This window comes from Oryctolagus cuniculus, chromosome X (genome assembly GCF_964237555.1).
Source record: "Oryctolagus cuniculus chromosome X, mOryCun1.1, whole genome shotgun sequence".
Classification (NCBI taxonomy): Eukaryota; Metazoa; Chordata; class Mammalia; order Lagomorpha; family Leporidae; genus Oryctolagus; species Oryctolagus cuniculus.
This window is the reverse complement of record NC_091453.1, coordinates 5,306,005-5,323,515: the sequence shown is the minus strand read 5'-3', so window position 1 is coordinate 5,323,515 and position 17,511 is coordinate 5,306,005.

Below are 17,511 nucleotides of genomic sequence, written 5' to 3'. Positions count from 1 at the left end.
TGGGACTTCCTTGGCAAACAGGACCACTGATGCCTCCTCTGCCACTGTACTAGGGATCAGTGAGTGAGTCCATCTGAATGCTCACAGCAGGATAGGGCAGGCGTGTGAGTCAGGTTTTCATTACTACAACAAGCTTCCAGAGGCAACTAACTATAAGTAGAAAAGATTTACTTAGCTTGCAGTTTTGTGGTTTAAGTCCAAGATCGGGCAGTACCACTGGCTGGTACTGGGTGATGGTAATGGCAGAGTGTATACGAGGAAGGTGGGATCGCATGGTGAGCCAGAAAACAGACTGGTAACAACCCTTTGGGGAAAACTACCTTCTGGGCACATCCACAATGACCCCAGGGCCTCCCACCAGGCCCCGCCTCTAAACACCGTGTTGGATTAACTTCCTACCCTCTTAGGAGCATTCACACAAGACTTTGCAAACCATATTCCTGACTTGGAGCTGCGGAGGGGGCGTCTACTCAACCCAAGGCAGCTGGCATTTACTGCCAGGGTCCATTGGTGGGGAAGGCCTGGCCCCAAACCCTACTCCTGCATGGGCAGGACAAAATCAGTACTAACCGTGAGACAGTCAGAGTCCTTCTGTGTGTGCAGTGAATACGAATGACCGGGGGTGTTGCTCTTCTTCTCCACCAGATCCCTCAGAACTGGGCTATCCCAGCCCCGAGTCCATGTCTACAAGCTCCCTCACCCCTCCTGCAGGCCTGTCTTCCAGAGTTATGGGTGGCAGACAGCAACGTGACCTTAAGATGGTCATGGTCACAGGCTCAGATGCCCTCCCATGAATACCTGTGTCCCTTGACCTCAGAGCCCTTCTGGAAGGCAGAGACCTTATCACTTTCAGTTCTGTAGGACTCACATGGCCACAGGGAGTCCTGCTGGCTGATCATCTGCCTCCCTGGCCCAGTGGCCCGCACGTGTGTTTACCAGGTTTTCATTTTGGTCCTCAGTGTTCATGGCTGTGGACCACCTGGGGGCCCACTGAACACACAGGGTCAGCTCTGGGTAAGACAATGACAAGGGGAAAGGTTCTCCATCCCCACAGATACTTCTCCGGTGCATACTACTATCAGCGCTTTCTACTGACTACATTTCTTCCATTTTTGTCCTTTCTGCCGAGGCTGGTAATGCCTACCACACTGCCCACTGTAGTCTTCTCCAGGGGAAAATGACCTGGCAATCTTGTTGGTACTATGCAGCTGGTGAATTGATGTTATGTGTCTACAACTTCTAGGAATGCCTGAAAAATAGCACATTTAGGGGCCGGCATTGTGGCATAGCGGGTAAAGCCACCTCCTGCAGTGCTGGCATCCCATATGGGCACCAGTTCGAGTCCTGGCTGCTCCATTTCCAATCCAGCTTTCTGCTACGGCCTGGGAAAGCAGTGCAAGATGGCCCAAGTCCTTGGGCCCCCACATGCACATGGGAGACCCAGAGGAAGCTCCTGGCTTTGGATTGGTGTAGCTCCAGCTGTTGCAGCCATCTGGGGAGTGAACCAGCAGATGGAAGCCTCTGCCTCTCTGTAACTCTGCCTTTCAAATAATAAATAAACAAATCTTTTTAAAAAATAGCACATTTAACCTAAGGAAATTCATCTGTAATGGTGAAATTTCTAGATTGATTGGCAGGTTGTGGGGCAGATATTTTAGGACAAGAGGGTCTTCTCAATCTGCTTCAAATTTCACCTTGTATTCTGCCATCATCATTTCTTGTCTAGACTGTTTGTATTGTCTCTGCCTTAGTCCTTGTCCCCTCATCATCTGTTCTCCATACAGTGACCAGAATGATCTGTTCATGTTGAATCATATCCTTCCTTTACCTAAAATCCTCAAATAGTATTTTATCTCACTTAGAACAAAACCCCAATGCCTTCTCATGTCTATGAAACCTGGCATGATCCAGACTCTGTCTCAGATCTCACATTTTGCTCACTCCAGATCAGCTACATTGGTCTTCTTTTGACTACATCAAGGTTATTCTTACCTCAGGGCCTTTGAACTTGCCATTCCCTCTGCTGGGAATACTCTCCAGATCCTCTGTGGACTTGCTCTCCCACTGATTCTATATTTCTCCAAACACTACCTCCTCAGAGAAGCCTTCCTTGACCATTCTGTTAAAACAGTCACCCACTAGCTATTTCCTACGCTTCTATCTTGCTGTGTTTTCTTGTCATGGCACTCATCCTCCAGAATGGCACTGCCCATTTATTTATTTCTTGGAATGGGGACATTGCCAGGTGTGCTGACAATGCCTTCCTGCCGTCTAGTACAGGACTCAGCATGTGATGGAAGCTCACTGAACGTTTGTGGAAATAATAAACGTCTGCTCCACCTACATAGAAAATTGGTCTCACACATACGTGAATGGCTTTGTTCTCTCAGCCCTGGCCACCAGGCCTGCAACAAATGAGGAATTCCCAGCAGATTCTGCCCTGGGTCAACATCAGGTGTGACAGGGAATTCCAGTCTTTTTCAGGGCACGTTTTTCATTGTCTCAAACCAAAACAAGAGCTTTGCCATTTTATATGTGTCTGTGTATATCAAACATGTACATAAATACAAATGCAATAGTTACAGGTTTAACAGTAAGGATAGAGACGATTACAATATTCAGGAATTATTTCTGTTTGCCCTTCAGTAATAAAAGCTAACTATTTGTTCATTTGAATTCTTTCAAGTCACTGAAATTGGCTAAACTTGGCTTCTTGCTCTACATATATAATAGTTGCAGAGTCCAAATGTGCTTATGAAATAGATGCTTTGCTTATCAATGGACCCTAAGGACTTATCTAAGTGTATCCATCACAAAATAAGTACCTTTGTTAATTTAAACATAAACTGGAGAGTAATTCATACAACCTCCTCCCAAGTGGTATTCTCTATTGTGCTCTGATTATATAAACAGTAGTTTCCCACATCCTTTCTCTTTGGAAGGTTTACTTATTTTCTTATTCAAGATTATTATATTTAAATGAGCTTATTAACCAGATCCTGGAAAATTCCTACTTGTTGACCAGAAACCACATCGTCCTTGCTATTTTAAATAGCTTTGAGAGACACTATCCCAAGTTTGGCGGGTAGACAAAATGGAATTTTTCTGTTCTCCAGGGTTTCACATTTTTGTAGTGGTACGAATTCTAGACGGTAGCTTTTCTAGAAGGCAGCGTGACTTTATGTGTTTGTCAGAAAAAAGCCAAGTAACACCACACCCCCAAACCAACAACCCAACCAACAAGAAACCCCAGAAGCCTACACCAGGTTTGTTCAAGTGTGAATGATGCCCACACTTTTCTAAGAAGCAGGTTGGGACAGTGAAACAAGCGAATCCTTGCTTGACTTCCACCCAGCTCCAACTCTGAGTATTGCCCAGCCTACCTTGCCCTGAGGACTGTTCTAGAAATACCCTAGGAAAATGAAGGAGTCTGCAAAATGTTCATGGGAAGTGTGTATTATAAAAAAAAATCCAAGAGCTTCAAGATATTTTGCACCAAAGTAAGCTTATCTTTTAATTCCATTTCCCCATGAACTTTGTGGAGTATCCTGCTTCATAGTGTTGACATCATGTATGAAGTGAAATGCTTGTCATTTGTCAATTATACTTCAATAAAACTGGAAAAAAAAGGGCTTGGTTTTGAGAACAGATTTCCCTTAAAAAGCCTGCAAAGCATTTAAGAGAAACACCTTCTGAGACCTGTCTCAGAAGTATCCAGACAGAGCTATTCATCACATCCAGCAGGCCATTTGGACCCAGATGATGTCAACGTAAAGTATGTTTTTATCTTCGCCATCGGGAACATCCTTGAGCAATCTTTTGTTCTTTATCCATACCTTCCTTAGTTAGTCCGAGGAATAATCTTCCTCAGTAGCCTTCTTTATAGTCTGCCATGCCTCTGAAGCTGTCTGTAACCAATCATGCTGTAAAACGCTAACAGCAATCTTTAGTCTATGAGAAGCTCGTCCCCGTTTACAAGCAGACCCTTCTAGCCAAGCCAGCGTATGATCGTCACATAATGATACATGAAGATTGACTGTCATGGGACACATAAATTGTGACTCGAATGTGAGCACTTTGGAGCACTTCCAAGAGTCAGTGAAAGTCACTGGGCTGGGGTCTCATGGGCCTAGGGCACCCGTATTCTGCCCCGAGTGCACTCTGTACAGTACGGTTACACGAGTTGAGCTAGCCATGAACACCAAAGTCTGGAGAGACCAGACTGCCAAATGGCTTCCCCGGGAAATCGGAAGAACGGTGGGTTAGCGGCAAAGGCACAGAATGCAGTGGCGGTCGCAGGAGGAGGCTCTGCTTCTGAGTGGTTCAGGGGCGGAACCCTCCTCAGGGCATCAGAGAGCTTTGATAAAGTCCGTCGTGCTTTAAGACAGCTGGTCTCAACGGCAGGGAGCGTGGAGCGACTGCCAGGGGAGAGTTCTCACGGGATTCGTTCTCGCCCACGCCGAGGGCCTCTGACACTCCTTGGAATTGCAGTGTGGGCTGCATAGCTCCTGTCGGCACCCCAGATCCATCCTCCATCCTCCCTTACGGTGCGCTGTAGCCAAGAAGGCCGCCCCACATGGGCTGGCTCACCGCGCTCTCCTGCCCTCTCTCCTCTGGTCGGGCTGGAAGCTGGAGGGGAGGGCACAGGATGGGAGGAGAGGGGGCAGTGAGGGCACGGACTGTCTCCTCAGTGCCCTCCGTGCTGTGTTAACCCAGCTTGCTGGCTTGTGTGGCACAAGGACCAGCTCCTACAAGATGGCAGCCCCCACAGCTACCCTTCTGGGTCCTGATGACCACTCTGCTTAGTGATGACACCAGACCCCCGGCCTTTCCTTCTGCACAACCACGGTCTCCTCTGGGATTTCCCTCAACTCCGACAACACCTCCCGACATCAGCCCTTCACTGAACTCCCCTCCGGCAGTCCTAGTTGAATATGCCATTTGTTTCCAGCCGGGCCTCTGGGGGGGGGGGGGTTGTTGGGGTGAGGGAGTGTCCTGGTTGGCTGGCCGGGATGGAGTAAGAAGCTCTCCAGGCGACTGCACCCAGAATCTCTTCTCAGCCCCCCTTTCAGAATAGCAAGAAAGCCTAAGGCAGGAAGGAGAAGAAAAAGGAGAGAGCGGGGTAGAGGAGCAGTTAGGAGCACAGAGAACACCTGGGATGCCACTGTTCTACTTCAGGGTCTCTGGAAATCCTGATGAGCCGGGTCGCGAGCGCTGGACAGCGGAGACCAGGCCGGCCGGCTGTCAAACCAACTTGGATGCGGCCACTCATTAGACGACTGCATAGGATGCTTTAAAAGAGAAAGCAGTACACAGGCAATGTGACACTGCTTTTCCCCTCGCTGACTGTTTCAGCTAATAGGCCTGTGCGTTAGTCACTTTGCTGCTGCGTAGTTTTAGCCTGGCCCTCGGCGAATTAGGCCAGCGAGGGCCCCGGCAGACTCTTGGAAACCCTCATGAAAAGCCCTGTTCTCGTTGAGCCATCAACAGAGAGGTGACAAGTGCCAGGGACCAATGTTTATATATCGGAGCTATATTTGGAAATTTAATTGTTTTTCTCCAAACTTCAAGTAAGGAAAGTGACATATTTTATAATAATAGAGTCAAAATAGTGCCTTCTGGGATGTCATGTGTTCCTATTTTTCATTGGCCTCTGAAATTTTCATAGCCCAGAAAAACAAGCAAGGGAAAGATCGTTTCACCAGGTCCTGTAAATCAGTGCGTCCCAAGCAGGGGCAGCCGGGTCCCCCAGGAGGCCCTTGGCAAGGGCTGGAGACATTTCTGGCTGTCACAGCTGGACTGAGAAAACTCTCCTGGCACCTAGTGGGTGAGGACTGGGACGCAGCTACCCATCCTGCAATTCACAGACTGCCCCCACCCAGCCCCCAACAAAGAAGTCTCTGGTCCAGATGTCAGCAGTGCAGAGTTGAGAAAGCCTTCCCTGTGTGAGGTTACAGCTCCATTAGTGAAGAAACGGGTGTTAAATAATGTTCGGAACTCCACAAGTGAAAAACCACACTCCAACCATTAGGTACCCCTGGTTTACTGATGTCACTATAAATCACTCACTAAATATTATTGCCTTGGAATCTGTGGCACTTTGAAAATGGCAAGTTTATTGCAGTGTGCAATCGATGTTTTTCAAAATAGAAACCAGGCTAGTTGGTCGGATGGAATGAAATAGTTTGGGAGAGCACATGAAGTCTTTTTCAAAATTGCCTCTCTAATCAAAAGCTTTTTCCCTTCAGATTGCGGTTCTAACGAAAGAGATGCCCAACCCCAAAGAAGTAAGAAGTGGTCTTAGGTTCAGAATGCGGACCAAAGCAAGAGAGGGCTAATTAGCAACTCAACTATTAGCAACCGTGAGAGAGATGAGAGTTGTTTGCGAAGGCTTTCACCAGACATAAAGGCATCCAATGTCTGCCCCCAACAGTTCTGGCTTGAACGGTGGATCCTCAAGGTGTCCTTGAGTAAGGAGGAAAAAATCTGCTCTGGGAACTGACTACCGTACCTCCCACCCCCAGCAGCTACAGAGGTTTGCTAGTGAGGGAGGCCAAGAGAGTATGACTTAGCACGGCTGTCACTGACGTGGCATGGACACGCAGGCTCGGGGGCCATCAGAGAGCTAGTGAGGGATTTGAAAACTTTTTATGGCGAAGAAGAATCAGCCTGGGATTCAAATTCACGAAGATGCTGGAAAAGAATACAGGAAACTGCGGGAAGGATGGAGATAGAGAACCTGCGTTAATGTCAGCCTCCAAGAAGATCGGGAAAACCAGTGCAGCCAGGTAGAAGGAAATGCCAGACTTTCCAAATTAATTATCCAAGGGGAGAGCTCCAGTTCTTGGAAAAACTGACCCTAGGCGTATCTGCAGCTCCCAACACGGGTCCAGTGATTCAAGGGCCTCACCAAATCAAGGGTGTGAGGGAGGCCAGGAGAGTGTGTTGAAAGAAATCCCCCCTCTAAAGGAATGCTCCTAGAAGCAGAAGCCGGTCTGCTCAGATAATGCTAAAATGATGAAGAGCTCAGATCGGCCCAAGCTGCATGAACTTGACCAGGTTCTCCAAGCAATGAATCAGTAGTGGAGGAAGCTTGCTGCCAACATTGTGCAACTCGGCTTTGGCGGCTCACCCCAGCCTAGTCCTGGTCCCTGGCAGGTGGGGGGTTTTGGGAGTCTGTGGCTGTCACAGCCTACCCCCACTACTCTCTAACCCACCAGATGTGGGCTCTCCTGTGGGCATTTTATGATTGGTATCATTTCTGAGCCTATAAGCTTCCCTGGGAACACAGTGGCGGTAATAATACTGGATGACAAGTAACTGAAAATGCCGACTTTGTCATGGAATCTATGTTTTTAGGGTAAACCAATCAATGGTTTATCCTTATCAGTGAGATGGCGACACCTAGAGGGGATTCTGGTAGTATTAGAGTCTGGCGCCTTAGGCCGCTTGGCCATCCTGACACCCCGTAGAAGTATTCAAAAGCACAAGAGCAAAACAAGATGAGAAAGAAATCCAATATGGTAGAAACAATTCCAACAAGGATTAGCAAGAAAGGAAAGACGGCCATGCTTGAAAGAAAATAAAGCTAATGAAAATGCTACCTAATAGTTGTTCGTTACTGTGTGCCAGAGACTGCTAGGTGCTCTTCTTCTTTTCCTTTTCTTCTTCTTCTTCTTCTTCTTCTTCTTCTTCTTCTTCTTCTTCTTCTTCTTTTTTTGACAGGCAGAGTTAGACAGTGAGAGAGAAAGACAGAGAGAAAGGTTTTCCCTCTGTTGGTTCACTCCCCAAATGGCCGCTACGGCCAGTGCACTGCACCAATCTGAAGCCAGAAGCCAGGTGCCTCCTCCTGGTCTCCCATGCGGGTGCAGGGCCCAAGCACTTGGGCCATCCTCCACTGCACTCCCAGGCCACAGCAGAGAGCTGGACTGGAAGAGGGGCAACCGGGACAGAATCCGGCGCCCCGACCGGGACTAGAACCTGGTGTGCCGGTGCCGCAAGGCGGAGGATTAGCCTAGTGAGCTGCAGCGCCGGCCTTCTTTTCCTTTTCTTAAAAGATTTTATTTATTTGAAAGACTTACAGTGCGAGAAGGAGAGAGAGAGAGAGAGAGAGAGAAAGAGAGAGAGAGAGAGAGAAAAAGAGAGAGAGAGAGAGAGAGAGAAAGATCTTTCATCTGGTGGTTTACTCCTCAAATGGCTGTAACAACCATTATAGGCCAGGCTGAAGCCAGGAGCCAGGAGCTTCATTCAGTCTTCCATGTGGGTGCAAGGGCCCAAACACTTGGGCCATCTTCCACTGCTTTTCCAGATGCATTAAGCAGGGAGCTGGAACAGTCGGACTTGAACCAGCACCTATATGGGATGCCGGTGTTGTAGGCCGTCGGCTTAATCTGCTATGCCACAATGCCGGCCCCGAGTGCTTTTCTTAACATGACTGTATGCAATTTTCCTCACAACTCTGTGAAGTAGAGACCTTCATCTCTACGTTGTAAGTGAGGATCTGAAATGCAAAGACTTTTAAGCAACATCCCCAAGTTTCCATGACTACAAAGCGGCAGAGCTAGGATTTGAACCCACATCTGTTTGACTCCCATGTCCAAGCAATGAAATACTGTGTATTCTACTAGCATAAACTGCCTGGCTGTGCAGTGGAGTAGGATGCCCCAGGAGACCAGCAGAAGTTTCCTCACTTGGATTTTTAGGCTGAACAAAATATTAGTATGTGTGTCATAGGAAGTAGTCTCTCAAGGCTCAGGGGCGGGTTCAAGTCAGATCTGGAACTTCCATTGCTGAATGTTAAGGGCTCAGAATCAACAGCACTTGCCATTCGTGTCGCTCAGTGTGGTTTTCACAGCTCCCTCACACATACTTTCTCATCTGGTCCTTACTGAAACCTCGGGAGGTGGGCAAGCGGGCCACCCATCACCCTGCCCCTTCTCGAAGCTCTGATGGACAGCCTAGTTAGAAACAAAGTGTGGTCAAGTTACTTCTCATCAAAAATATGTGGGAGGAGGGAGAAATGTGACTCCCAACAAGTTGCTTATTTCAAGCCCAAGCAGTTCATAGGAGTTTATAATTTATTTCCATAACAGTGTGATTGCTTCCTTTTTCAACAAGGCTTTGACTCACTCGGAGGAATGTATTCCATTACATGTCTGCTGGCTTCAGGCTTTATGGAGCGCCTGTTGGTTACCATGACAACCAGGACTAACAAAATACAAACGGGGAACTCTTTCAATACTGGCTGCTAACTTGCTTCAACCGTCCCCTTTGGAACTGTGGACGCTGATGGTGCTTCGGAGGTTGTACATTCTCATGCAGTCACAGGGTCCCTGCTCCTAGTTTGAAAATAATCTCAAGACATCTGCTTTGGGTTCAAGGGAAACTTGGACCTAAGGCATTTTGTCTTATGGCTAAAGAGTGTTTGGAGGGCAGTGTCTTGAGCTATGTTACTCTATTATTTAATAACTTGTGTTTCTTACACCAAATCCATTTTAGTACTGCTTGGGGGCAGATGAACAGTAACAGTCTGATATAGCTTAACTTCTTGAGCATGTATTATTATTAAGTACCTAACTCTTATTAGAAGATGCTTATTCACAATCCCAAAGGGATGTAGGGCTATATGTAAGAAGTCTGAGAAACAAAATAATTGCTAAGATATCATAAGGCCTCACTGCTTATGGCTAAATGGGAAATTGGAGGAAAGATAGGCGGGGGGGGAGGGGGTTAATTTAAATTTAATTAATTAATTACATTCTTAAGTTGTGGTGAAGCTGCTTTTCTTGGCTTAGCATCTTCTCAGATCTTCTGATAGCAACCTGTTTTTGGGTAACCACACTCTCCCCCTCCCTCCATCACATAATTCTGGTGCACCTGACTCTATCCTAGTTGCAGGGGTGGGCATGTGACACCAGCGTGGCCAATCAGAGTACTGCACCCCACTGGATATGGGCCAGTCTGAGCCGGTAAGACTCAACTCCACAGGTTTTGTTGGAGCTCTTGAGATGGAGGCATATTCTGCTGTAGTTGCTGCATAAGGGTATGAAAAGCTGGAGTTCCCGGCAGCCACCTTGCTGCATGAGGCGACAAGTCTGCCTGGGGATGCGTCTACTTACAGGAAAACTAGAAGAGAGCTGGAAAGAACAAGCTCATTTTCTGATGACGTCGTTTGAATGCCTAGATCCTCCTTTGCCTGAAGTCTGTCTCTGGACTTTTCAGTCATCTCACTCAAATAAATTGCCTTCTCCTTAACCGTAGTACAATTAGATATGTTATTTGCAGCCAAAAGAGTGTGGATTGATATAGAAATACATCAGTATTCTTTTGAATATATTTAATAATTAAATCACATTTGGAAAGTAGAAGCGATCTTGAGGGATCCTGTTTCAGGGAGTAGACGATTACAACATCCATAAGCCCCTTAATTCCTTTGTAATTGAGCCCTTGGGAGAAGTTCCCTTGTTTAAATATTTCAGAGATCTCCCCTTACGATCTTGCTGATGATTTTAATCTATGCTTTCTCAGAAAGGGTACATTTTGACTCTCATCTTAACTAGAACACATCCATAGGATTTTACTGTAGAAGGTGCATGCTCACAGGGTCCCATTTGACCTGCTGAATAACCAGACATGCTGATGTCCAGACCTTGGGCAATCCTGAACTTCCGAAAGAAACACTGAAAGCTCACCGTTGTAGTATGCAGTTTCAAGCTATGATTACATTTAGGAAGCTTTTGCTCCATAAATCATGGCATAGGTTTCTTAAAAAATTTTTTTTAAAGATTTATTTATTTATTTGAGAGACAGTGTTACAGAGAGAGAGAGAGAGAGAGACAGAGAGATCTTCCATCTGCTCAGATGGCCGCGATGGCCAGAGCTCGGCTGATCCAAAGCCAGGAGCCAGGAGTTTCCTCCGGGTCTCCCATATAAGTGCAGGGGCCCAAGCACTTGGGCCATCTTCCACTGGCTTCCCAGGCCATTAGCAGAGAGCTGGATCAGAAGAGGAGCAGCCGGGACACAAACCAGCACCCATATGGGATGCTAGCACCACAGATGGAGGCTTAGCCCACTACGCCACAGTGCCAGCCCCCTTAAAAAAATCCTAACATTTGGAGGCCCAGTCAAAAAAGATATTATCTTGTTTTGCTTTATATTTCTCTAGGAACTTCACAGATTTGCCTATTCATTCCCACCTTAAGGGACTAATATATTTACTTCAGGAGACTCTCTGGAGGATTAATCAAATGCTAAATGTTGTAATGTAACAGGGGTTTGCATCCCTGGCTGCACATTAGAATCACCTAGGGAGCTTTCAAAAATACTAATGGCAAAGCCCCAATCCTGGGCCAGTTCAATCAGCATTTTTTGGAGCAGGGTCCTGGCACTGCTGTGCTTTTAAAAGCTCCCAGGTGATTTTAACATCCAGCCAGGGCGGAGAACAATTGCATTATTGGAAATGTTGATTGGAATCTACAATTGGACTCCATAAGGAATCATTTAGTAAGCAATCCTTTAACAACATTCTTGGGGCTGGCGCTGTGGCATAGCAGGTAAAGCCACCACCTGCAGTGCCGGCATCCCATATGGGCACTGGTTCGAGTCCCAGCTGCTCCACTTCTGATCTAGCTCTCTGCTATGGCCTGGGAAAGCAATGGAGGATGGCCTAAGTCTTTGGACCCCTGCACCCACGTGGGAGACCTGGAAGAAGCTTCTGGCTTCGGATCCACCCAGTTCTGGCTGTTGTGGCCAACTGGGGAGTGAGCCAGTGGATGGAAGACCTCTCTCTCTCTCTCTCTGCCTCTGCCTCTCTGTAACTCTGTCTTTCAAATAAATAAATAAATAAATATTTTAAAAAATTCTTAGTTTCCAAAAGATTTTTTTTCAGAAAATTCTCTATATGTAACATACATGAAATAAATTATACACATATTTGAGCAGCTCACACGCTCTTGGGTACACGGAGACACTTCTCACTGAGACAGGATGGAAACAGGACTCACTAAATCAAGCGCCTCCTGCCCTGCCCTGTATCCACCACCTGACCTGACCATGAATCCCTCTCCAGCTCCACATCACTCAGGAGCCAGGAGCATCCAGACTCCAGCCACAAAAGACTGTCCTGTTAGGGATGGCCTCAACCTGCATGCATGCGCAGACTAGCCCAATGTGACTGATAAAATGTGGCCTTGTTGGGGTGGCACTAGTGAGCATCACTGCCTTTTTGGACATGTGTGTACAAAGCCTGACAGTGCTTGCACAGAATACAGAGCCTGGTGCAAACTGAAGTGTCCTGTGTTGAGGGGGACCAGCCGGAACTCCAGGCCAGGAACAGAGTGAGGTGCCAAGTGCTCATGGGGAATGGCCGCACCTGCCCAACCCATACAGGTTCTGCTCTGCTGTCTCCCTTGGGTTTGAGCATGAGCCCCAACCTGTCTGGGTTACACAGTGGCCTTTTGTCAATTTCTATTTGCAAGTGAGCCCAAGAATCTGGGATTGATAACATTACTAAGCCTGACCCTTCAACGTTTCTTTTCAAAGTAAAGTATGAGAGTCTGGCTATCTGCTATGTGTTGGAACATCATTCGGTCTTTCCTCAAGGTAAATTGTCTCCATCATTATCCTTGACTATTGTCTATTTGAAATCATTACTTAGTTCTGCAATAGTTTCTGTGTTAACTTTCCTCAAGTAGAATGTTTCACTATTTTTCCAATTCAGGTTAGTATTTGTACTACTTAGAAAATGACTCACAAGGGACTGACACTGTGGTGTAGTAGGTTAAGCCTTTGCCTGTGGCACCAGCATCCCATATGGGTGCTGGTTTGTATCCTGGCTTCTCCTCTTCCAATCCAGCTCTCTTCTTATGGCCTAGGAAGGCAGTAGAAGATGGCTTAATTGCTTGGGCCCTTGCACCCATATGGGAGACCCAGAAGAAGCTCCTGGCTCCTGGCTTCGCATCCACCCAGCTCTGGCCATTGCGGCCATCTGGGGAGTGAACCAGAAGATGGAAGACTTCTCTATCTCTCCTTCTTTCCATAACTCTGCCTCTCAAATAAATAAATAGGTCTTTTAAAAAAAAAAAAAAGAAAGAAAGTGACTTACGAATACTTTCTTAGGTGACATTACCTTATTCTCAATTCTAAATAGTACGTGAGTCTAAAAAGAATTAAAAAAATACCTTGAGATAAGGAGTGGGATCTTGGGCTAAAGATGGCAGGAAGAAAACAACCACACAATTTCTTTCCCTTAATACAAACCAAAAGGAATTACAAGAAACTGGAAATTTACCAACAGAAACCCTGGAAGAAAATAGGCATGACCTCTTGGGTGGAAACACTATATCATGATGTGTGTTGTAGGTCCACATTTAGTAAGGCCATGTTGGCAGCCTGAAACCGGCTATGGGAGGAGTAGTTATTCTATGGGCTTTGGTATACACTATACATTCTGGAGTTTTATTTCTTCACCATCTCCCACCATATCACTGCTCTTAACCTCACCCCACCTCCATATACAGTCACCCGAAGTCATGTTGGGGGAGAAAAAGAGTGAGCTGACCAAGATTCATATTGTCACCAGTGACTCAATTTTTTTTTTTGACAGGCAGAGTGGACAGTGAGAGAGAGAGACAGAGAGAAAGGTCTTCCTTTTGCCGTTGGTTCACCCCCCAGTGGCCGCTGCAGGCAGCGCACCACGACAATCCGAAGCCAGGAGCCAGGTGCTTCTCCAGGTCTCCCATGCGGGTGCAGGGCCCAAGCACTTGGGCCATCCTCCACTGCACTCCCGGGCCACAGCAGAGAGCTGGCCTGGAAGAGGGGCAACCGGGACAGAATCCGGCGCCCCGACCAGGACTAGAACCCGGTGTGCCGACACTGCAGGTGGAGGATTAGCCTAGTGAGCCATGGCGCCGGCCACCAGTGATTCAATTTAAAGAGAAGAGAATGGATAAGGAAAGTAAGAAAACCTTGGAAAACTCAAAGAAGATCCAGAGCATCTTATCAGAGGTAGAAAAATAAAACCTCCAGAGTGTGCCACTTACTATGATTCATATAAAACTGGGGGCACAAGGAAGGTGTTTGGCACAATAGCCAAGACAAAGCTTATGGAGTCTGCATCTCATATCAGAATACCAGGGTTTGAGTCTTGGCTCCACTGCTGAGTCCAGCTTCCTGCTCACGTGTAGCCTGGATGGCAGTAAGTTATAGCTCCAACGGTTGGGATCTTGCCACCCCTATGGGAGACTGGGGTTGAGTTCTGAGCTCCTAGCTCTGGAATGGTCCAACCCCAGCTGTAGCAGACATTTGGAGAGTGATCCAGTGGATGGAAGACAGAGATCTCTGTCAGTCTTGGCCTTTCAAATAAATAAAATTGGAAGCATAATTTCCAAAACTAAAAACTCGTTAGGGAACAGGCTATGTCCCTAAATATGAGGTCTGAACTCCTAATACAGGGCATGGATGAAATTCTGGAATGAGAGTCCATGTCCCTCACAAAGGGGGACACGCAACTCCAGTTGAATTCACTGCCTCTACCCCACCATATCATCAGGGTAGAGAAAACCATATAGAACACCTCATTTAGACTCAAATGGGAGATCTAGAATAAACATAAATAAGTTTTAGGGAGTTTAGGAGAGGGTCAAGAATGCATCCACACCATGTCAGGAGAAACAAATTCCAGGCAGCTGCCAACAGTAAGAATGAGAAAATAAAAGTAAGACAAGAAAAACATGGAATGCTAAAATAACAAAAATTACAAATGGAGCCAAAAAGGGGGGTGTCAGAGTTAAGGAAACAAATTGAGGACCAGAAAAATCCTATGAGAGGTTAAATAAATTAATTAGATACAGCAAGAAAATGGGTGCAGAGTGGAATATCAAATTACTGAGAAAAAGCTGGAGGCTGCACAGTTAGAATAGAGGAATGAGGACAGCGTTAAAGTTTTAGAATGTGAGTAGCTAAACAGCACTGGCTAACAGCTCCACTAGGCGATCAGACTTCATATCATAAATGAGGGGCAAATGGACATCAGATGAACATGAAACCCTCAGAAAGACACAACAGTTCTCTAGTATTCTGGCTGGGAATGTAAAACTGGAACCTAAGGTACATTTTATTAAAGACCAATACAAAAGCTCTGTGTTCTTTTAAAACGTCAATATCATAAGAGATAAATGCTGGGGAACTGATTCATAATAAAGGGCATTAAGAACATGACAAGTTAATGTGCTATGTGAGCTTAGAGAAGGTCCCTCATTACAGGGAAAACTTGTATAATGAACATTATTGAGTGAATTGACGAGCCTGAAATATGCATGGTAGAGTACTGTCAATATTACATTTCCAGAGATTGAATATAAAGGACATCATTCTCTTCTAGGAAAAAGACAATTATTAAGCCATTGAATTTTAATCAAGCATCTAGACAGAAAGAAACAAGACAACAAAAAACGCAAAGCAGGCTGGTTTACTCCTTCTTTTCTTTTATTTTTTTACTTGATTTTTAACTTTATTTGCTCTGTAAAGTGTAAATCAAGTGTATCAAGCAAATATATTAATTTAAAAATCTCTTAAGACATAAAATCAGAAGGATGAAATAATAAAGATGTACATTATGATAAACATACATTTTGCTATGCATACAAAAATGAAATACCATCATATACTGAATTCTTTACTTTCTTTTTTTTTTTAACTTTTATTTAATGAATATAAATTTCCAAAGTACGGCTTATGGATTACAATGGCTTCCCCCCCATAACGTCCCTCCCACCCACAACCCTCCCCTTTCCCACTCCCTCTCCCCTTCCATTCACATGAGGATTCATTTTCAATTTTCTTTATATACAGAAGATCAGTTTAGCATATATTAAGTAAAGATTTCAACAGTTTGCTCCCACACAGAAACATAAAGTGAAAAATAATAGATGATTTTTTAAATGATGATGAAATCAGATCAGACCTATTGTCATGTTTAATCCCAGTGAGAGTCAAGTTGGGAATTGATAATTTCTTCTTTTTTTTTATTTTTTTATTTTTATTTTTTGACAGGCAGAGTGGACCGTGAGAGAGAGAGACAGAGAGAGAAAGGTCTTCCTTTGCCGTTGGTTCACCCTCCAATGGCTGCCGCTGCAGCCGGCGCACCGCGCTGATCCGATGGCAGGAGCCAGGATCCAGGTGCTTTTCCTGGTCTCCCATAGGGTGCAGGGCCCAAGCACTTGGGCCATCCTCCACTGCACTCCCTGGCCACAGCAGAGAGCTGGCCTGGAAGAGGGGCAACCGGGACAGAATCCGGCGCCCCGACCGGGACTAGAACCCGGTGTGCCGGCGCCGCAAGGTGGAGGATTAGCCTATTGAGCCACGGCGCCGGCCCTCTTCTTTTTTTTTTTTTTTTTTAACAGAAGATCAGTTTAGTATACATTAAGTAAAGCTTTCAACAGTTTGCACCCCCATAGAAACACAAAGTGAAATATACTGTTTGAGTACTCGTTATAGCATTAAATCTCAATGTACAGCACATTAAGGACAGAGATCCTACATGAGGAGTAAGTGCACAGTGACTCCTGTTGTTTACTCCTTCTTTATGGCCATTATCTAGCCCAGAGGGGAATGGAGCAATATCTTCAGAGTTCCTAGCAAAATACCATGTGGCCTATATACTTTATATTCATCCAAGTTGTACTTTAAATACAGTAATTTATTAAATTCCTCTAAAACAAGGCCTCTCTAAATAAAGAGGAACATTGAACAACAGTGAGATTTCAACCAGATACGATTAATTGGATTTTCCTCTTTATAAACAGAACTGATATTTCAGGTTCCAAATTGTGATACTTTTAAATTGTTTGAAGAGCAAGGTGGGAGGGTACAAAATCAAGATACAAAACTCAGTTTTAGGGGTCGATGCTGTGGTGCAGCAGGTTAAAGCCCTAGCCTGCAGTGCTGGCATCCCCATACGGGCACCAGTTCAAGTCCCGGCTGCTCCACTCCTGATCCAGCTACTTGCTAATGTGCCTTGGAAGGCATCAGAAGACAGCCCAAGTATTTGGGCCCTTGTACCCACATGGGAGATCTGGAAGAAGTCCTGGCTCCTGGCATTGGATTGGCTCAGCTCCAGCCATTGTGGCCATCTGGGGAGTGAACCAGCAGATGGAAGACCTCTCTCTCTGTCTCTACCTCTCTCTGTAACTCTTTCAAACAAATAAAATAAATTTTAAAGGAAGAACCTCAATTTTATTCCTATACACTTGTAATGAATAATCCAAGAATGAAATTAAGAAAACAGTTCCATTTATAATAGTATAAAAAAAACCACTTAGGAATAAATTTAACAAAAGGAGTGCAAAACATACACTCTGAAAACCATCAAACATTGTTGAAATAAAAGGCTTAAATAAGTGAAAAGACATTCCACGTTCATGAGCCAGAAGAATTGATAGTGTTAAGATGGCAACAGTTCCCAAACTGATCTACAGATTTGCTATAATCTGTCAAAATTCCAGCAAAAATAGA